We start from the raw sequence: 18,574 nt of genomic DNA, 5'->3' as shown, positions 1-18,574 counted from the left end.
CACAACGCATTGGTATAAGCTGGGCACCTGGCCCAAGCTAGACCAGAGTCTTTCCCTGAGATTTTTGAACAGGGGGTACAGAAAACAAATGGCAGTGCCTTTCCATAGTGGATGTGTAGGAAGCACAAACTGGGTGACGATATTTCTGGTATGTGGAAGGAGGAACTGGTGTTTTAACAAGAGAAAGTAAAGTCAATGTACAGAAAGAAGCAGTGACAGAAGGCAAAGCAAGAGCCTTGATAGTGTTTGAACACCTCTCTGTCCTTCCCATGGCTTGGCTGTTCAACATTTATTCACATTCTTTGAGCCAATTCATCTGCATTTTAGCCTAAACCATTTACCTTTGGGTTTTTGTCATGTGCAAAACCAAACGGACATAAGCAATATCGTCAACCTTTTCAGGAAGCTCTGTTGGCAGTTCGGAATCACAGGAATGTTCCTACTTTGCTTTTACAGTTGTTGGGTCACCATTTGAGGCCAAAGATCTCTGAGGGTAACAGCAGACTGAGAGATTTCCAGATTGGAGTGTGGACTTGTGCTGGAGAAGAAATTTGAAAGAGTTGGAGGCAGTAGCGTCAAGGCAGCCCAGGGCAAGAGCAGCAGCACTTATCTGTGAGTCAGGAGTCCCGGATGCAGCTCTCACCATGTGGCTTTGGTAAGTAATTTATCTCTGGGCCTGGTCATTTGTCATTTTTCAACAATGCCATTTGTAAGGTTTGCCCAAGAAACCCAAATGTGTGATTCTACATGAGAGGAGGGCAGAAAAGAAGGGGTGATATGAGCCATCAGGATCCTTTCTCCAAGGCAGTTCGTGCTGTGATCCAGAGGAGAAAATAAGAAATTGCATGGCTGTGTGGAAAGGGGACAGGCCCCCTCCCTGTACCAGGACAGTTCATGGTGGGGCCCAAAAGAGGAGCAATGGGAACTGCTTTATCCTTTGCAGAGTGGATACATTTTCCTCTCTGGTATCCTTCAGAGGCTGCAGGCTGACACAGCAGAAAGAAGAAAGGGGCTGTCCTGTCATTTCGTGAGATTTTAAATTTTGCTAAGTTTTTGGAGGAAGATTCTTGGAGCCAGAGATTGAGCCATTGTTACAGGGGGAGAGAAGTATAACAAAGGAGCCCTCTGTCCCCCACCCAAGACCCCCATCCTCATGCTGTGAACACTCACCTTCCTCATCCTTCAAATTCATTCTCATGAATAACAGCATCTTTATTACTAAGTCAGAGGGTGAGTAGAGACTTTGGTCCAGTGGCCCAGGATAGTTCTTCTCTAAGTAACTGGTCACTGCTTTTGTGAGGTAGAGAACAGTGGAAACACCTCAGCCCCATCAGACCCAGTTTAAGATGAATGTGAACATTTGAAGGAGCTACTAAGATCTCTAGGACATTGGTTCTCAAACTTAAGCCTATCTCAGAATCACCTGGAGGTGATGAAAACACAGACTCTGTCCCTCCCCATTCCACTGGAGTTTCAGATTCTGCAGGTTTGGGGTACAGCCTGAGAACTGCATTTTTACCAGACTCTTAGGTGATGCTGATGCTACTGGTCTAATGTCCATAGTCTAAGAACCAATGTCCTAGAGTAATGAGTCACTGATTGTGGAAGATCAATAATATTGCACTTAGGATCTTAAATTCAAATCCAAGTTCTCTCTCTTATTAGCTGTGTGGAAGAAGGAGGAATCATTTTCTGATGCTCAAAGATTCATCAATTCCTACCTTGTCCCTTAAAATGGGAGCCTCTACCCTTTGGGAAGACCAGTACTGGGAAGATAGCTTCTATCATCCCTTCCAACCCTTCCTTTATTTGCCCCTCCCACCCCAGCTTAAGTACTCGGCAAGATAACGAAATAAGCAGTGAGCAATCCTAGCTCCCAGCCTCCTCCTTGCCAACTTGTTTTTTGTTTTCTCTCAGATCTGCCTGCTCATAGCAAGATTGCATTTTCTGCTCCTCCAAGCTGCAAACCTCCTGAGAAAGGTTCTGTGCTTTGGGGTGGATGGGTGGAGGAGGGAGGGAGGATCTTAGGTACTCTAGCTGTTCTGTCTGACTTCGCATATCTCTGCAGCCCTGTCTCCTTTGGTGGGTCCCAATGCCTAGACTTGGAGCAGAACTAGTCTGATTCTGGCTGTTGGTCCCAACCATTTTTTCCCCAATCAGACTAAAACAAAAAGCACTGACTCCTGGTTATGTATCCACTGGTTCATGGAGAGGAAAGGGGCAGCACTTAGCACCTTGATAGGACCTTGATCAAACAGTATCTTCTCTGAGTCAAGTATAGAAAATAACACCCACCACTTAGGAAGTTCTTGTACAAATTAAATATAATACTAGCTACAATAGACCATAATATAGTAACCACTACATAGTAGATCCTCAAAACACAATAATGGTTTTAAAATTTTTTCACAGAGACCTGTCCTATTCTGTATAGACCTAGATTTACAGGACTTCTCCCAAAAAGCAGAATCTGAGGTCACGGCCACAGTTAGTGTTGTTTTGGGGGGCTTTTCCAACTTTGAAAAGAAATCATTCTGTGAAGGCAACTCAGGAGCATACATTTTGCAGTTCATATAATTTGCTTGTGCAGGCTTTCTATTTATTGGTTTATGAATAAAACTAAAGGTTTTGAAATGAGGTGAGACATGTAGGAATCTTGTACACAAGGCTGGCTGCAAGAGTCTGTGTTTGCACCTCTCTGCCTGTATATCTCGTGTGCACATACAAAAACACACATGCAGACACACAGTATTCAGTAAGGAATGCAACCCTCCCCAACAAAAAATCTAACACAAAGCTGAATACAAAATGAAGCCAACAGATGTAGCTTTAAAAATGATTCGCTAAATAGCTTACAGCAAATTTCTTTTTCTTAAGCTAAAGAATAGTAGGAAATTTTGCATACCATCTCTTTTTAACTCCTTAAGGGCCTTAAATCCCAAGGCACTGAGCAAGAGGGGACTAGCATTTCGTTAAACCATAACTGAGCCTCTTTGGTCTCCAGATGTTATCCTGAGAATCACCAAGCCACTTTGAAAGCAGAGATGCTATTCAGAGGCATTTTTAAAAATCCTTCCCCAAACAGAAAAATCCGACTGTTGACACATTTTCCCAATTTATCACGCATGCTGCTCAAGCTAAAAAATAATGCGATACCAAGACCTGTTTCTTTAAGCAAACTCAACATTATAAAGAGGAAAAGAATGGCCTTCACATAACTTGCAAAAAAGAACCCTGGAAATCTGGTATGCTGAATGACGGCTAACAGACATGATAACAACAGTTCCTCCCTTGCTCCCAGACTAGTAGAGGGAATAGCACTTCACAAGCCTTAGCTCCTTTATGTGCCATGACAGCCAAGTGACATATGCATGGCAGTTTATTGCTTGCTTTTTACAGATGTGAAAACTGAGGCTCAGTTCAGGTTATGTAAGTTGGTCAGGGTCATAAAACTAAGTGGCAGAAATGGGCCAGGTACGCAACGATCTCTCTCAATCCAGCACTCAGTGAGCTTCTCCGGATACTTAGTTTCTCCTGGTTACTCATACCAACATTTCTCACTTGACTTTTTAGCCCAGAGGGCTGAGTTCTTTGGATTTTGCTGACTCCTGTTCTACATGTCAGGAGCATGCTTTCTGTTACAAGATCTCAATGGGTTACGTGCAACTCATGGGAAAACTCATAGGAAAATTCACAAGGTGTTGGTAAAAAAACATAGACTTTGCAGTCGGAGATAAGATTTCTAAACTCTTTTAGAATTCAGGCTGCCACAAAGATTCAATGAGATAATGGATGCCAAAGGTCTAGTGCACCACACCACAATCATTCAATAAGTCAGTTACTTTTTTCTTATTGTTATCAAGTGGTATCTGTGTTCCCAGCTGGAGGAAGTAGGGTGCAGGGTAACTGGCCAGAGGTTTTAGACTTGTTTCATGAGAAGGACTAGGAAAAAGAAATGCAAAATTCAATGCTTAGTTGATAACAGCTTTTTCTTAAAGACAAATGGGAGTGATTTACCATGTCATGCCTCAGTTTATTTTTCTCCCCTAGGCAAGAGAACACTGGATACATGAAAGGAAAAGTTAGAAGCTGATGTGTCTGAGGACATTTTCTGGGAAGACAACTCAACATGGAGCTCTTGTATACCCTATGCCATCATTCTAACAGAGAAGCAGCAAATATGTGACCCTGAAAATAAGAGTTAGCTGAAGCCACCAATCTATCCCCCTGGTGACTCTGGTAGGAATGGACAGTGGCATCAAAACTCTCTTTTTTCAGGGCACCTGGGTGGCTCAGTTGGTTAAGCATCCGACTTCGGCTCAGGTCATGATCTCACGGTTTGTGAGTTCGAGCCCCACGTCAGGCTCTGTACTGACAGCTCAGAGCATGGAGCCTGCTTTGGATTCTGTGTCTCCCTCTCTCTCTGCCCCTCTCTCTTTTTTAACTGTGTATTTGATATATGTCAAATAGCTTGGCTCTGTATGTGAAACTGACGTAAATCACTCACAGGCAATGGTTTTTCATCTCTGAATATAAATCTGCTCCTATCAATGCTTTGCTTGAGCATCACCTGATTCTTCATTAGCATTTTAACCCCTGATTCACAGGAGATAAAAAAGCAGGTCCAAAAAATAACTATTTGCTGAAATTTGGCAGCTAGTAGGGGGTGAACAAAAATGCTTCCTTGGGACATAACTTCATCCCAACATTTAGGGTGAATCAACCTTCCTGAGTTGTTTTAAGCGTAACATTTGGTCAATAAAAGGAGGAATTACTTACAGTGGTAGAATTCTTTTCTCTGCAAAAGGGCAGTTGGTATTCCCATTCATTTCCTGTATACCTGGTGTGTGACAGGCACTGTTACAGGTACCAAGGGTTCAAAGATGGTTAACATATTGCCCTTGCTCTCAAAAACTTTTATAGTCTGTTAAGGAAGAGAAATGCATAAATATGTAATTACAAAGCACTGTGATAAATCATATAAGGGAGATGAGAGCATTGCTCATTGGTAAGAAGAGGCAACTTTCTAAAAGCAAGAGTTGGGGGACTAACACACACTTCTACTCAATCCTGAATCATTGAACCTTGTTTAACAAGACAGTTCTCAAAGGAGGGAAGTGAATTGGCTTGGGAAGTCCTGTCATCAAAAAGATGCTGCTGTTTCTCTGTCACCTTATTCTTGTACTGCTCCATGAACTTTATAGTCATGGCTAGTTTTTTTTCTGGCCTAGGAGGTACCATGTTCCTCAAAGCTTGACCTGTTTTCCCCATGAGTGGCGGGAATGATCTATATAGGAAGAGGTTCTAATAGATGGGGATACAGGAATACAGACACATATTTAAAGAAAATTTTAGTGATAGCCTAGTTGATTGTCATGTCAATAGAGACAAATCTACATAAGGGAATATCTTAGATATTTACTAAATTCCTTGATGGCTGAGGCTGGTTCTTAATACATATTCTGTTTATGATGTAGCAATCTCTCTCTGGATACTGATCACTCAGTAAAAACCTTCAATCAATTGCATATACTGAATAGAGAACCAAGTTCTTTTCTAAGTTGGTTAATATCTTAGATTCAAAAAGGGATACCATGTGAAACAGGTCTTCTAAAATAATAATACCTCAAAAGGGGATGCCCAGAAAAATGCACTGAGGGCTGAAACATGCATTTTTAATTTACTGCTCTATAGTAATCAGTACAGTGTTTTCCTGGTAAATGACAGATGCTCAATAAATATTTGTTGAATTAATTAATTAATTAAGAGTGCCATAATGACAGCTGATTATGTTTGAGGAATACAGGGACAGTCATCTTGAAACAGGAAAAAGTGGATATGTTCAGCAATTTCTCTGGCCTAAATCAGGAATGCTATCTCTATTTCTACTGTTATAGTGAAGTTACAATAGGCTTTCCCATTAAAATAAAAAATTCACTTGACAGGACTATTACATAGTCTTCCTGGCAGACTCACAGGCATTTACTTCCCTCTACTTTCTGTTTATTGATGGAGAAGCCTCAGTGTGAGTTACTTCTAACTAGCTGTCAGACCAATCTCAGACTAGCTGCAGAGAAATTTAAGAAATAGACTGCTTTGCAATTTTTCAGTCATTATTTTTTGAAATTGTACAAACGATGAATATGAAGAAAGGAAATCAGCAATTTTGTCTAAGATTCCCCATTGGAAAGGAATCTGCCCAACTTGCAGAATTCTCAGAGCTATACCGAGGTATTTCGAGGTATTTCGAGGTATTTCTCGGAAATAGGGGTGAGGCCAGGGGGGTACCTATGAGGCTTTCATTTTCTGATGTGCTTCCATCAGTAAAGAATAGAAGCCACTCACTCAAGCCTGCAGGCATGAAAAGTCATCTCCCAAGTTCAAAATCTGTGACTGGTGTTATTTGGATACTGGAAGCGATGAGACCAGATGGTCATTTTGCAGAACCTCCCATTTTAGCAGGAATATAACCTTGCTCTTCAAGCATAAAAGGGACCATTTTGGAAGATGGATGAGGTGAGTCAGCAGAAAGTGCAAACAGTCTCAATTTCTGACAGGAGAATTAGCCATGTTTGGGTAATAGGAACCAAATCAGTTCAACAACAAGAACAACAAAAAAACCCAAAAGCAAAAGAAAAGATTAGTGAGTTGTTCTAGTTCCCCCTTCACATGGAACAGAATTTGGCTTCCTTTACCAGCTAAGAGGATCATGTATATTTTTCCATGACCACAGAAAACAATCCATAAACCTAGTGCAGCTGTCATTCAGCATCAATCCGGTGCTGGCATTGCAATTCACTTTGACTTTCTCTAGAATGACTGTTAAGCATTTAAAAGGAAACATGAACCCTTACACAGGATTTCCCCCCGTCTCCTTTTGGGGATACAGATTAATTCTTATCATCAGTTAATCACTACTGAGGCTAACCTCTGTGAGTCAGCAGCGGTAAGAAAAACAGTTAGGATCTCCTCTTGTAATATCATGCTTTACTTCAGTAAAAAGGTGCTGAAATATTGCAGTAGGAATGGGATTGTAGCAGCAAGGAGAACATGGCTTTTCTGGAACACAGGACTTTAACTCACATGTGATTATGAGTTTAATTAATAAACGTTGTACTGCCAGCTGCTAGCCTCTGAACTTTAAATCGCCGAGGCTTTAAAGCTTCCCTTCTCCTGTCCCTTGACCTCAAAGCTTTTGGGAAATGTTACTCTACCTCCCCACCCGTAGCCCATCCTTCAAATTTGATTAGTTTTTCAGCTAGCTTCTAACATCATGTGATTCAGGTCATATGGAATTGTTACTTTTTAAGTACTTAAGAGCTCACAGATCCCATTAAAGTGTCCATTTCTCTTTTTCTAAGTGGCAGAGGAAGAGAGAGGAGAAATGAAACAACAGTAGCTAATTGTTTTAAGTCAGACACAGGAGAGCATCAAAAGGGGGTCTAGAAAGGGGGGGGGGACCCAGCTAATTAGATTGGAAAAAGAATTATGAAAAGTTTAAGCAGGTTGTAGGATAGTCTGACAGACAGCAATAAATCTGATTGAGATGGAAGAAGATCCCCACAACAGCAATGGCTCAGATCAGGGCTTTGGAGAAAAGGCCAGGATTACTGAAATCTGACCGGAAAGGCTTCAGAAAAATGGTGTCAAAGAAATTATTGGGGGAGAGAGAGAGAGAGAGGGAGGTTGAGGAGGAGCAAGGCTGTGGATGTAAATTAATCTTATAATGGGGGAGGGAGTCGAATCAGGTACTGAAGCAATATTAAGGCAGTGCCAGCTGAGGCCAACAGGTCACTGGACCCAGATCTATTACCCAGAGTTTTCAGCACTGATTTCATTAACTTCTGAATGGTTGGGATATTGGAAAATATTATTCCAGTTCTGTCATTCTACAGATGAACAAACTGACTTTCAATGGTGGTTGAGTGACTTTTTTAAAGACAGTGTGATTCCAAAACAGGAAATTACAAGCAGACTTCAGGGCTAGAACCAGGTCTCCTGGCTCCTGATCAGCAAGCATCCTTGACATCATGCCCTGCAGCCCAACTGAGGGGGAAAAGATATTGGAAAAGAAACCATATACATTCTCTGTGCCTGATTTGACCAATATGAAAAATGTGGATGATGCAAGAGGCCGTATAATAGATAGTTAATAGCTTAGTCTCTGGACTTGGAGGGATTGCTTTTAAATCCTGGCTCTGCTCTGTGATCTTAGGCAAGTTTTTGACCCTTTCTTTGCCTCAGTTCCCTCATCTATAAAATAGAAATAATAATGGTACCCTGGTTACGGGGGTGTTATGAAGATTCAGTGAACTAGTACAGGTAAAAGCTTTTAGAATTAGTGGCTCACTCTTCTCCCCAATAGGCCCATTCTGATGAATCACTGCTTTGGGTATCTCTGTTCTTCTTAATCAGATCTATGGCTTACTAAATGTTATCTAATATCATATATGAACTCATATTATAACTGTGGCTTGCATTATTCATTTAGAAATCAGAAACTGGTTATACTTTTACATTGGGTGAAGTGCACTGAAATCCTTGTGAAGAAAATTATGCAGAAATGTGTAGCAATTATTGTTATAGCAATGATCGTAATTCTGAAGCTGCAGCTAGAACTCTCTGGAAATTTCTCTGAAATCCCTTTTCCCCTTTACAACTAATTTTTTTCAAAAGTCTTTCTCCACTCACCATGTCCTGTTTCCTCAATGCTACATGGTGTCTCCTCCCTCCCTCTTACTGGATACTTAGAAGGCCCTCTGCATTCAGTTTAAGAACTACCAGTTTGACCTCTGAAATGTCACTATTTCCAAATTTCCCCCAGGGAATCAGCTTGGAAATCAACATATTATCCTAAGGCTGTCTCTCCTGTCAGTGTTTTGGTGAAGAACAGATGAGGATAGTCCCTTGACACTTCAGAGCGAGAATTGAAATAGCGACAAGATCTATGTCTGCAACCACCACTTACTCCTCCACATGAAGCCATTGACAATTTCAATTCAGCAGTTCTGTCAGCATTTGGAATTCTGAAGCTCTGCTGTGCAAGTAGTAACCACAAGATTAAAAACGAAATAGGTATAGTTCAGACCTTGAGCCAGCCCTGGAGTGAGGGTACTCGGCCAAAATCAGCAAGGATAGTAGGGAAAGAAATATTATATTCTGTCTACCTCACCTCAGTTTTCCACATTTTTACTACAGCTCTTTTGTTGTTGTTCAGTTTTAGCCACTTGGGGCTGGTTCTGTGCGTCATGCTGCCTGAAACATGCACAGAAAAACTGGCACCTATTTTCATATAGCTAGCCAATGTATTTGACAATGCAGAATACTCAGAAGGTGTGAGAGGGTGTTCTGCAGGTTTATTATTCAAGTGTACTTTCTTGGTACCTCTAATTCCTGGATTCCTGACCTGCTTTTCAATCTCTCTGGTAGGTGCTCATCTTGTATAATTTGTTCTAGTCAATAATGAAAATTTTGAAACTTACAATTAACTTCTGGGCAGGACTCATAAGTCCATGTGTATCCTGAAAGGGATCTTAAAAGATGCCTCAATGAGGACTTACTTCTTTTTTCTTTTAATTAATCATCCTTTATACCAATTTACTCCCCTCTATTTCTGGAAGAAATATATAATCCAATCTGTGAATAGCAAGTCTCAGATGTTAAAAAGGGCCTGATTACTTTATTATATCGGCTTCTGCTCTGAAATCAACTTTAGACGATAAAACACCAACTTACCAGCATGGTATATTCAAGGCCTTCCATAGAAGGCATCAAGTCTCTTTTCCAGTGTATTCCTCAATGTAAGCTCCCCACTACTCAAATAGATGGCATTTGCTGTCCATAACTTGGGCTTACCTTACCTGTAGTTCTGCCTACGCTGTACTTTTACTGAGAAGATCTCTCCTCCAACCTCCAAAAGCCAACTGGAGTCCTGCCGCCTTGCTCAGATCATTCGAGTCCACTGCAACAATGTCCTCCTCAGAATTTACCTTCCTTATTTCTGGTCACATTCACTTGGCAAATAATTATATACTCCCTCATGATTTTTCTTCCACTGTTGTATTATATTTTCATTCTGGTATTATTTATTGACTTTATTATTTATTGCTTTTACTAAGATTACTACATGCTAAACTTATTGAGGTCAAAGACCATATAAACATGAGACTTTATATCCTCCATGGGGTTCATTTATGTATCTGGTACTCACTGATTGGTCAATATCTTCCTATTAGGTTGGTCCTTGCTGACAAGGGGTGACACTGCAGAAATGGATCTACGCTGAGGCTGACAACACCAATTTTCTTACCTTTATAGAATTGAAAAGCAGTTCCATGATGGGAGAAAAATAGTTTATTCATAGTGCATCACATAAAAAGCAGATTTATCTATTTTTATCCTTCATGTCTCCTTTTTCAACCTCTTTCTCAAGTTACCTCTCATTTCTACTAATCATCAAAACCTACATGTTCTGCTGAAGGCTGGCTGCTATGAAAAGAGGTGCCACTGGCAGAAATATCAGTTTTCTGGTTGATAACCATCACTCTGGGGTTAGCGTTTAGAGTTTAGGAATGTCTTTAGACAAGCTAATTAAGGGGCAATTCATTGTGTTTGTGTATGTGTGGTCGTACATGTTTAACAGAGTAGAAAAAAATTGTAAATTCTTGGGAGATTTTACCATGGAGAGGTTAAGGAGATTATAAATGGTTTCGTATTCTGAATGCCAAGGTGATAATGCAGAAAATGCCAATGAACAAACAAGCAGGTAGCATCAGAGGGTCTGCATGAATGTTTCCTGGCACATCTTTGTGTCCATCTGTTCCTGCCTCTTCTTGCCGTATTACCCTGGATGTTTAAAATTTTAAACTTAAAATAGAAAATCTCTTCATTTCCCCCCTGAAGCTTATCAATAATATAAACGTTAAATTCATGCTTAAATTGTGTTTTTCTTTAATTTCTCAGTAAGCTGTTCTAGAATTAGCTCCATTATTATGCACATCGCCACTTCTTCCCAAATATGTGCCCTTTGCCAGCTTCACTGCGGTCTTCTACCTCCACCCCCATCCCCCCAGTCTTCCACTAGCAAACAAACCCAGCAGTAATTACTAATGTCCAAACACGTAATTCGGGCAGCGTTAGGCTTTTTCATTTGACGCAACTACGCAGAGCTGTCTGGACGTGCAGCATGAAGTCAAAGCATTTTAAAAGCCTCCTACCCTTTTTTTCTCCCCTCCTCCCATCACTAAAACACAGTTGTTTATTTCGTTTGCGGATTGCAGAGTTAAAAAATTCCTCCACGCAGTTACATACCCCTGAAAATTAATTTTACATCCATATATAGTAATAGATCAACATATATTTATGTGGGAACACATGGTTATTTATAAAATTGAAAAACACTAGGAAATAAATAGCTGGGAATGAAAATATCTTATCTATATGGACAGGGCATTTTAGCAGCTCTAGTATAGACATAATCAGAGTTATGACGAACAAAAACAATCCAAGATCTTATTGTGAGGCTTTTCAAAGGATCATGACAGCGTTTCTTTAATGCGTTGCATATATTCTTACATATGACGCTGTTACTCTTACTTAACAACTATTCAAATAGCACAGTTTTGCTCCTGGTCATTTTATGCCTATTTTATTTATATCATACAGCAGGAAACATCCCTGTGGTAATTTGTGTTCACTCGGAGGCCCCAAGCCTCAGAGCAGAAAATGGTTAAAGTACTTATCACTGCCTCAGCAAAATCCCGCAGTGCCATAATAGAAATTGCAGTAGATCTTTAGGTCAGAGTCCGGTTTCAGTCTAACACCTGCATTACCCTGAGGGACAAAGTTGCATTTTCCTGAGGAAAACCAGTCTTAATGATGTCAAAATCAAAAACTATCAGCCTGAGATAACCAATGCCCATAGGAAACACTTCCACTAACTCTGAAACCATGGCCAAGGAGATTAAATCTACACCCTACAGGACCAATAATATTTCTCAGAGATGTATTTGTGTGAGTGTGTGCTTATGTTCATGCCTAATTACAAGGATGGGGGAGAAGGAAGAGGTAGTGGGTTTCATTTTTAAAGTTGATTCTGCTTAAAGTTGATTCTACCCCCATATATTTTTTTTTATCAAATCGAAATATATATGGAAATATATTACTTTTGTAAACAGATCATGTTGGCATCTTCATATATACCTCATTCATGTGCACCCGCGGTCTGTAGACAAATATACTCTGTGTTAAAAACAAAACAAAACAAAACAAAACAAAAAAAAACCCTTGATATCCGACTGGAGGATGAATGCGGATTTTTTTTAAAATTTGTTTATTTCCTACCTAAAAAAGGGGTAGAAGGTAACATGAAATTTTCCACAAGTAGACTTATTTTTTTGAAGCTATGCAGGAGCTGAGGATGGGAGCAGGTAACTACCTGCAAAGGAGTCCTGTGGGAAGGATTTTTTTTCCCCTTTTTAAAAAATTTTAACCTACTATGCGTTCTCTATGAGGGAGTCTCTGTGAGACCAGGGTCTCACAGAGGCAATTTGGCCTCCAGCCCTGAATACCCAGCTCTGGCCAGGCATCTCTGCGGCAGGTAGATGCGGCATTGCTGCCGACCGCTGTCCGCGGTGCTGAAAGGTCGCGGGCGCCTGTGCGGTCCCTCGGTATTGCTGTCCAGGGTGCTGACTGCGGGCCGCCGCAGTCCCCGAGGCGAGCCCACCCCCGCCAGCCCTCCGCAGAGCCCTCCCACACAGCACGACCCGCCCGCCTCCCGCCAGCCTGCAGTTGACGTGGAGCAGGCGGCATAAATCAAGTCCGCGGGGCATGGAGGCTGCTGCCGCTGCTGCAGCTCAGCTAGCCCGGGGCGGGAACTCCCCCTTCTCCTTTGGCCTCCCCAGCTCCCACAACCTGCCCTCTCCTTAATTCTTCCCTGGATAATAGCGCCTTAACGACAATAGTCAAACTAACAGGGTCAGAACGGCAGGGTTTGTTTGTTTTGGTCTACAGAAAAAAAAAAAAAAAAAAACCAACCCAGCAGCCTAAAGACCTCTGAAAACTGCATCGCAAGATGGAAGAGAGAGAGTCCCACTACTGTTTCGAAAGAGTAAGTTATTATTTGGTACGTATCCTTGCGCTTCCTCCCCATCGCTCCATCTGCAGTGTCCCCATTCCTCCCTTCCCTAAGCAGCTCACCTCGAAAATACTTTATAAAGCCCCAGACAGGAGCTATCCCGACGCGCACACACGGAATACCGCACCCTAGGTGCACAAATACTTGTATTTGCTCAAGCTCACTTGGTCTCCGCGGCTGTGGTCCCCTCTGGGTATGCAGCCATCCAAAACCAGAACCACGACCTGAGGTGGAGACTCCTTACCTTGGCTTCTTCAGAGGGTGGTGTTCGCCCGGCCCCTGCAGGTCGCAAGTGTGGAGGAGCCGCCGGGCTGGGAGGGAAGGAGAGACAGCGCCTGACCTCCCCGAGGTTTCGTCTTCAATGCAACGTGAGCTCTGCCCTCATCAAAGATGGCCGTCCCTTTTGACGTCAGCAGCTTTTAATAGCCCTCTTCAGGAGGGGCGGGGAGGAAGTGTGTTGAGGGGAGGGCGGAGGGAGGATGGAAGCTGGTGGTGGGAGGGGAGGAGCCGAGATGTGCGGACTGCTTGACTCAGCTCCCGGGGCGCTTTACTGCAAACCTTTGTATTGTAGTCTTTTATAAACACCTGAACGGGACGATTCTTATGACTCCATTTTAACACCCGGGCTCGGGCAAATACATTTATCTCGCGACTGGTTTTCTGATATTCTGCGTGTGTGCGTGTGTCTGTACATACGTATCTGTTTGTGCATATATTATATGTGTGTTATATATGCGATAAACATGTGATATATAATTTTTCTCCCTGCTGAGTTGTCTTTGATTGAGTCATGGAAGGGGAGGGGAAGGCAGAGGAGTAGAAGGGGGCAGGGGAGGGAGTCGAGAAGATTTCAGTTGCAATTTGTTTTTTCTAAAGAAGCTGCTCGGAAGGGGCATCCCTGTCAACCCTTGCCAGCTCCATATATGGCCAGGCTACGTGGGCTGCTATTTTTATGAGTGAATTCTTCATTTTATCAAAGCATCGAGTGCTTGGAGTTTGCATTAATGTGGTCAGTTGGGGAGACAGACTCGTACACGTTATTTTAAAGTACGTCAGAGCAATTATCTCTGGGAGATATAAAATGAATTGGGAGACGGGGGAGGGAAAAGTAGTTAACCCAACCAGCGTGGGTTTGCTGGAGTTCAAGCCTTGGAGTTGAGAGTTGTTTATAAAGGGCAAAATCGATGACGCTGGTTTTCGGTTGAATTTACAACCGGAGCCTGGGGTTTTACGTTGGGGTTTCTTAGGGATAGTTCACAGAGTCGCATACGCGCCTTATGGGACCGCCCTGACCTCCAAGGGGAGTGTGGAGGACTGCGGATTCAAGGATCTCTGGGACACTACAAGATTCTGGTGGTTCATTCAGTGAGCAAACCCAGGCTAGGTTGGGGGCCGCTCAAAACGGCGTGGGAGAGAAAAGCTACTTGTGCTGGTCATATGAGAGATTAACAATAATAATCATAAAGCAATAATCCTAACTGTCCTCCTTTGTTGTGTATTAGGCACTGAGGGAGGGCGGGTGGTGGGGTATGCAAATGGTTCCGCGGTGGCAGCCTCTCGGATGATTCACAGGTGTTGGGGCGGCTGTCGCGGGGCTCTCCGCAGGGAGGGAGAGCTGGGGAGCGCGTGGGAGGTGGGGGACCTCGGCTGAGGAACTGTTTGTACTTTTCCGGGAAGGATGCGATTAGAAGTCGTGCCTCGCAATGTTGAAACTTGATGGCCTCTTTCAGGCGATGGAAAATCCTGGTCTCGAGTCCGGAAAAACAACGCACTGCCCCCACCCCTGCCACCACACATACAGACACAAACACCCCCCCACCCCTCCACCCCTCCACCCCCAGCACACCCGGCTCTCTGGCCTGAGAACCAAGCTCAAGTTTTTAATTGCAAGCTATTGTAGAGAGAATCCTAGGAAAAGAAAGAAGGAAAACAGAGTTATAAGGGGGCGTTTAGAGCCAGCAGAGCTGTAAGAATTAAATAAAGGATGCCTTTAATTGAAATAAGTAGAAGTCATTGTTTCTTAAAGATTCCCTGACCCAAAGGGTATTTTGAAATATTAATGTTTTCAATAATAATTAATACTGTTTGGATTTTTATTAAAGCTGGATTCCTAAAACAAGGCATGTTGCTGAAATATTCATTAAACATTTAAGATTCTTATACAATAAAGAAGAAGAAAATCTGCACGGTCCTCAGATACTTAATTGGCAATAAAATTCCTAGTTACAGTTCTCACTTTCTTTATAAAGCAAGCTGGAATGGGCTCAGGGAAGTGGTGACAAATGCAATGTCACTACAAAATCCTTTAGAGTCAGGATTTGTTTCCAAAATGTGGCACTTATTTAGCACATAGAATCTTCCTGGGGAAAAGCCTGCAGTGAGGAGAAACAAAATATGTGTAAGGCCCTCATACTGGAAGTCATTCATGCAGAAAGTTTTGTGAAAGAATGGAGGACTTGGGGGATATTCCAGATTTAAAAGGACAAATAAATAAAGGAAGTACGTCACTGACTAAGGCTCATCCTGCAGGCAAAAGTGATGTGGTAGTCACCAGGGAGGATCGGTTTGGTATTCTGAATTTTCAACTGCTGATGCCCCACACTGACATCTTTAAATATTACACATAAGAGGAAAGAGTGAGACTGATTCAAAGCTTCACAGAAAATACCACAGGCCCAAAGGATTATCTTGTGATGGTGGCAACATTTTCCACTCTCCTGTGCTTAGGCTGAAAACTATACAGGTTAGGAGGTTCTTCATCTTGCTCTGGGAAAGGTAGCAGAGTCTGATTTGAGACATAAACACTGGATAAATATAAGTCTACTAAGGAGGTCAGATAGCCCTAAATATATTTTTAATATGATAATAAGATTCCCACCCCACCCCTACCCCCAGGGTTTTCTCATTGCTTGATTAAAAAAAAAATATCAACAGTCATCCTTACCAGTAGGGAACCAACAGATTTAAGTTATTCAGGGTCTATAAAGGTCTAAACCACAGAAGAAAGGTGATGGAAAATTTGCTTTGAAATGATTCAGCTGCCTGTGAACCAACACAAAGAACCAACATGTAGAGTAACTAATGGTTAGGATCTCATTTGATGAGTAATGAGAAAATTACCTGCTCTGCTGGATGGATATTTACACTATGCTAATTCAGTCTCTGAAAGCTTTTTCTGGTACACCATGCCCCAAAGTATTCTAGTTTGTAATAGGTCCAGATCCAAGGTATTTAGCTTGTATTTCCCAGGTAAGGTACAAGATGTATGATTGATTAAAAAATTACTACTTCAAAAAGTATAATAATAAAAGTTTTAATAAAACTTTATATCATATGATCTTTCCAAAGTCGATTTGCAAATAGTTTAGTTACTTGCTCAGTTCAGAACCCCCCCTCTCCAAGGGCCACCTTTGGGATAGGCCTGGCATCCTGTGACTATATTTCAAAACACCATGAGGGCACAAGGCTTGGGCACAAGAATATACAATTTGACAGATCAACTGTTTTGATTCCTTGGTTTACTTTCCATGTGGTGTGTTTACCGCATTTTCATTACATGTTCTTCCAGCCCTTACCCCAGCCCCCACCCCAGTCACAGAAAGTGAATAAATAGTACCTGGTGAAAGCTTAAGGGCTGTAGCTCTAAACTCCCCAGGTTTTCCTTATTACCTGAAGCCATTGAGGTAGGGCCATAGTTTGTGAGAAGTAGAAAAAGAACCAGGAGTATTGGTTTCTGTTTCTGGCTTGCCATGTAGAGAAGAAATAAGATTGCACACCCAGAGTTTTAAATAATACTTTGGTTTTTACAAAGAACAGCATTGTAGGAAAGGAGGAGAGTCCTCATCAGCCAGAGGAGGGTAGGTGCTTCCATGCTCCTATTCCTTAAAACATCTACATTGTAGGCTCTCTTTTGTACATGAATGCACCCTAGAACTCTCTCCAATGCCAAGATGTGCCTGTCGTCAAGGAGGGTGAAAGAACCTTGTGTCAACCAGGGATACAAGGAAGGAGAATATAATACTCAAAATTAGTGAAACTTAAAAAGGCTATTTGAAAGAGATCACAGTATTCCTTCAGTAAATCTTTTAAGAATCTTATTATTCTGTCATCTCTCTGTTTTCTCATAGGTAAAATGGGGACAATAATTATAATCAACTCACAAGGCAATTGTGAAGTACTTAGAATCATCCTATCTGACACTATGAAGTATTGGTTAAATAAAATAAATCTATCAATTTGATGAGACTTTTAACTTTCTCTAAGTAATGACTCATAACTGCTGCTTTAATATGGAGGGTTGATTTTTTTTCATTAGCTAATGACTAGATATGTATCATTTAACTCATCTGGGCCCTGGTTTCTTCATCTGTTTGAATTCATTCATTTATTCAACATCTAAAACCTTCCATATGCTTGCCACATATTGGAGTTTAGGTAAAACAGAGGAAGGAACTGAAGACTAAATAACCTGACTAAAGGCACAGCTAATAAATGGTACAGCTGGAATTTGAACCCCATGGTTCAAGTTTATAATCATTATGCTTTAGTACAGACTCTTCCAGCCCCATCAGACTCCTTCCCTATGTATTAGGGTTCTCCAGGGAAAGAGAAACAGAACCAATAGAATGTATACACACACATGTATTCTCTTTTCCCTGCCCCTCTCTGTGTATGTATATGTATGTATACATATGTGTGTGCATATGTGTGTGTGTGTGTGTGTGTATATATGTATATATATATATATATATATATATATGTATATATATATATGCAAAAAGACTTATAAGGAATTGGCTTCCATGATTATGGAGGCTGATAAGCCTCAAGATCTGCAGTGTAAGTCAGAAGTTGGAGACCGAAGAGAGCCAATGGTGTAGTACCAGTCCAAAGGCCAGCAAACTTGAGCCTCAGATAGAGATGTTGTTTCAGTCTGAATATGAAGACAGAAAAAAGCCAGTATCCCAGTTTAAAGGCAATTAGGTAGAAGGAACTTTCTGTTGCTGAGCAGAGATTCAGACTTTTTATTCTATTTAGGCCTTTAGCTGATTGGATGAGGCTGACCACATTAGGAAGGGTAATCTGCTTTAGTCAGTCTACTGATTTAAATGTTTATCTTATCCAAAGATACCCTGACAGAAACACCCAGAATAATGTTTGACCAAATATCTGGGCACTTTGTATCCTAGTCAAGTTGACCCATAAAATTAACTATCAGATCCTCCCTTTACAGCTAACCTCTCTGCCTCAACATATTGTGGCTTGTGTATGACTTTTTTCATTAACAGCTTTAGGGTTCCATTGCTAATGGGATGAGTCTATGGACACTGACCACAAGGTTTGGTTGGGATGAATTCCAAGAAACAGATCTAGGCTGGCAAGATGATTACTTGGAGTAAACAGAAACAACAGAGTTAAAGGAGAAGAGTGCCAAGTATA

General features: G+C 41.6%; 1 protein-coding gene and 1 long non-coding RNA gene across 5 annotated transcripts in view; one reads left to right on the top strand and one right to left on the bottom strand.

The window, feature by feature from the left end:
* SNAP25 (synaptosome associated protein 25) overlaps positions 1-13,544 on the bottom strand; it is an 85,490-nt gene extending 71,946 nt beyond the window's left edge. The window contains exons 1-2 of one of the 4 annotated variants that reach the window (XM_040447696.1): positions 13,380-13,540; positions 4,780-4,924 (exon numbers count right to left, since the gene is read on the bottom strand). The gene's annotated coding sequence lies outside the window, so the exon portion shown is untranslated. Of the gene's footprint in view, positions 1-4,779; positions 4,925-13,299; positions 13,325-13,379 lie in introns of those variants that run through there. The other 3 variants (XM_040447700.1, XM_040447695.1, XM_040447698.1) reach the window with 3 other exon arrangements.
* LOC121012486 (uncharacterized) overlaps positions 12,744-18,574 on the top strand; it is a 166,017-nt gene continuing 160,186 nt past the window's right edge. The window contains exon 1 of the long non-coding RNA XR_005782132.1: positions 12,744-13,123. This is a non-coding gene — a long non-coding RNA (uncharacterized LOC121012486). The remainder of the gene's footprint in view (positions 13,124-18,574) is intronic.

This window comes from Herpailurus yagouaroundi, unplaced genomic scaffold (assembly GCF_014898765.1).
Source record: "Herpailurus yagouaroundi ecotype Mexico unplaced genomic scaffold, PumYag 196, whole genome shotgun sequence".
NCBI classification, from domain to species: domain Eukaryota; kingdom Metazoa; phylum Chordata; class Mammalia; order Carnivora; family Felidae; genus Herpailurus; species Herpailurus yagouaroundi.
The sequence above is the reverse complement of the archived record's forward strand: the minus strand, read 5'-3'. Positions and strand labels throughout refer to the sequence as shown.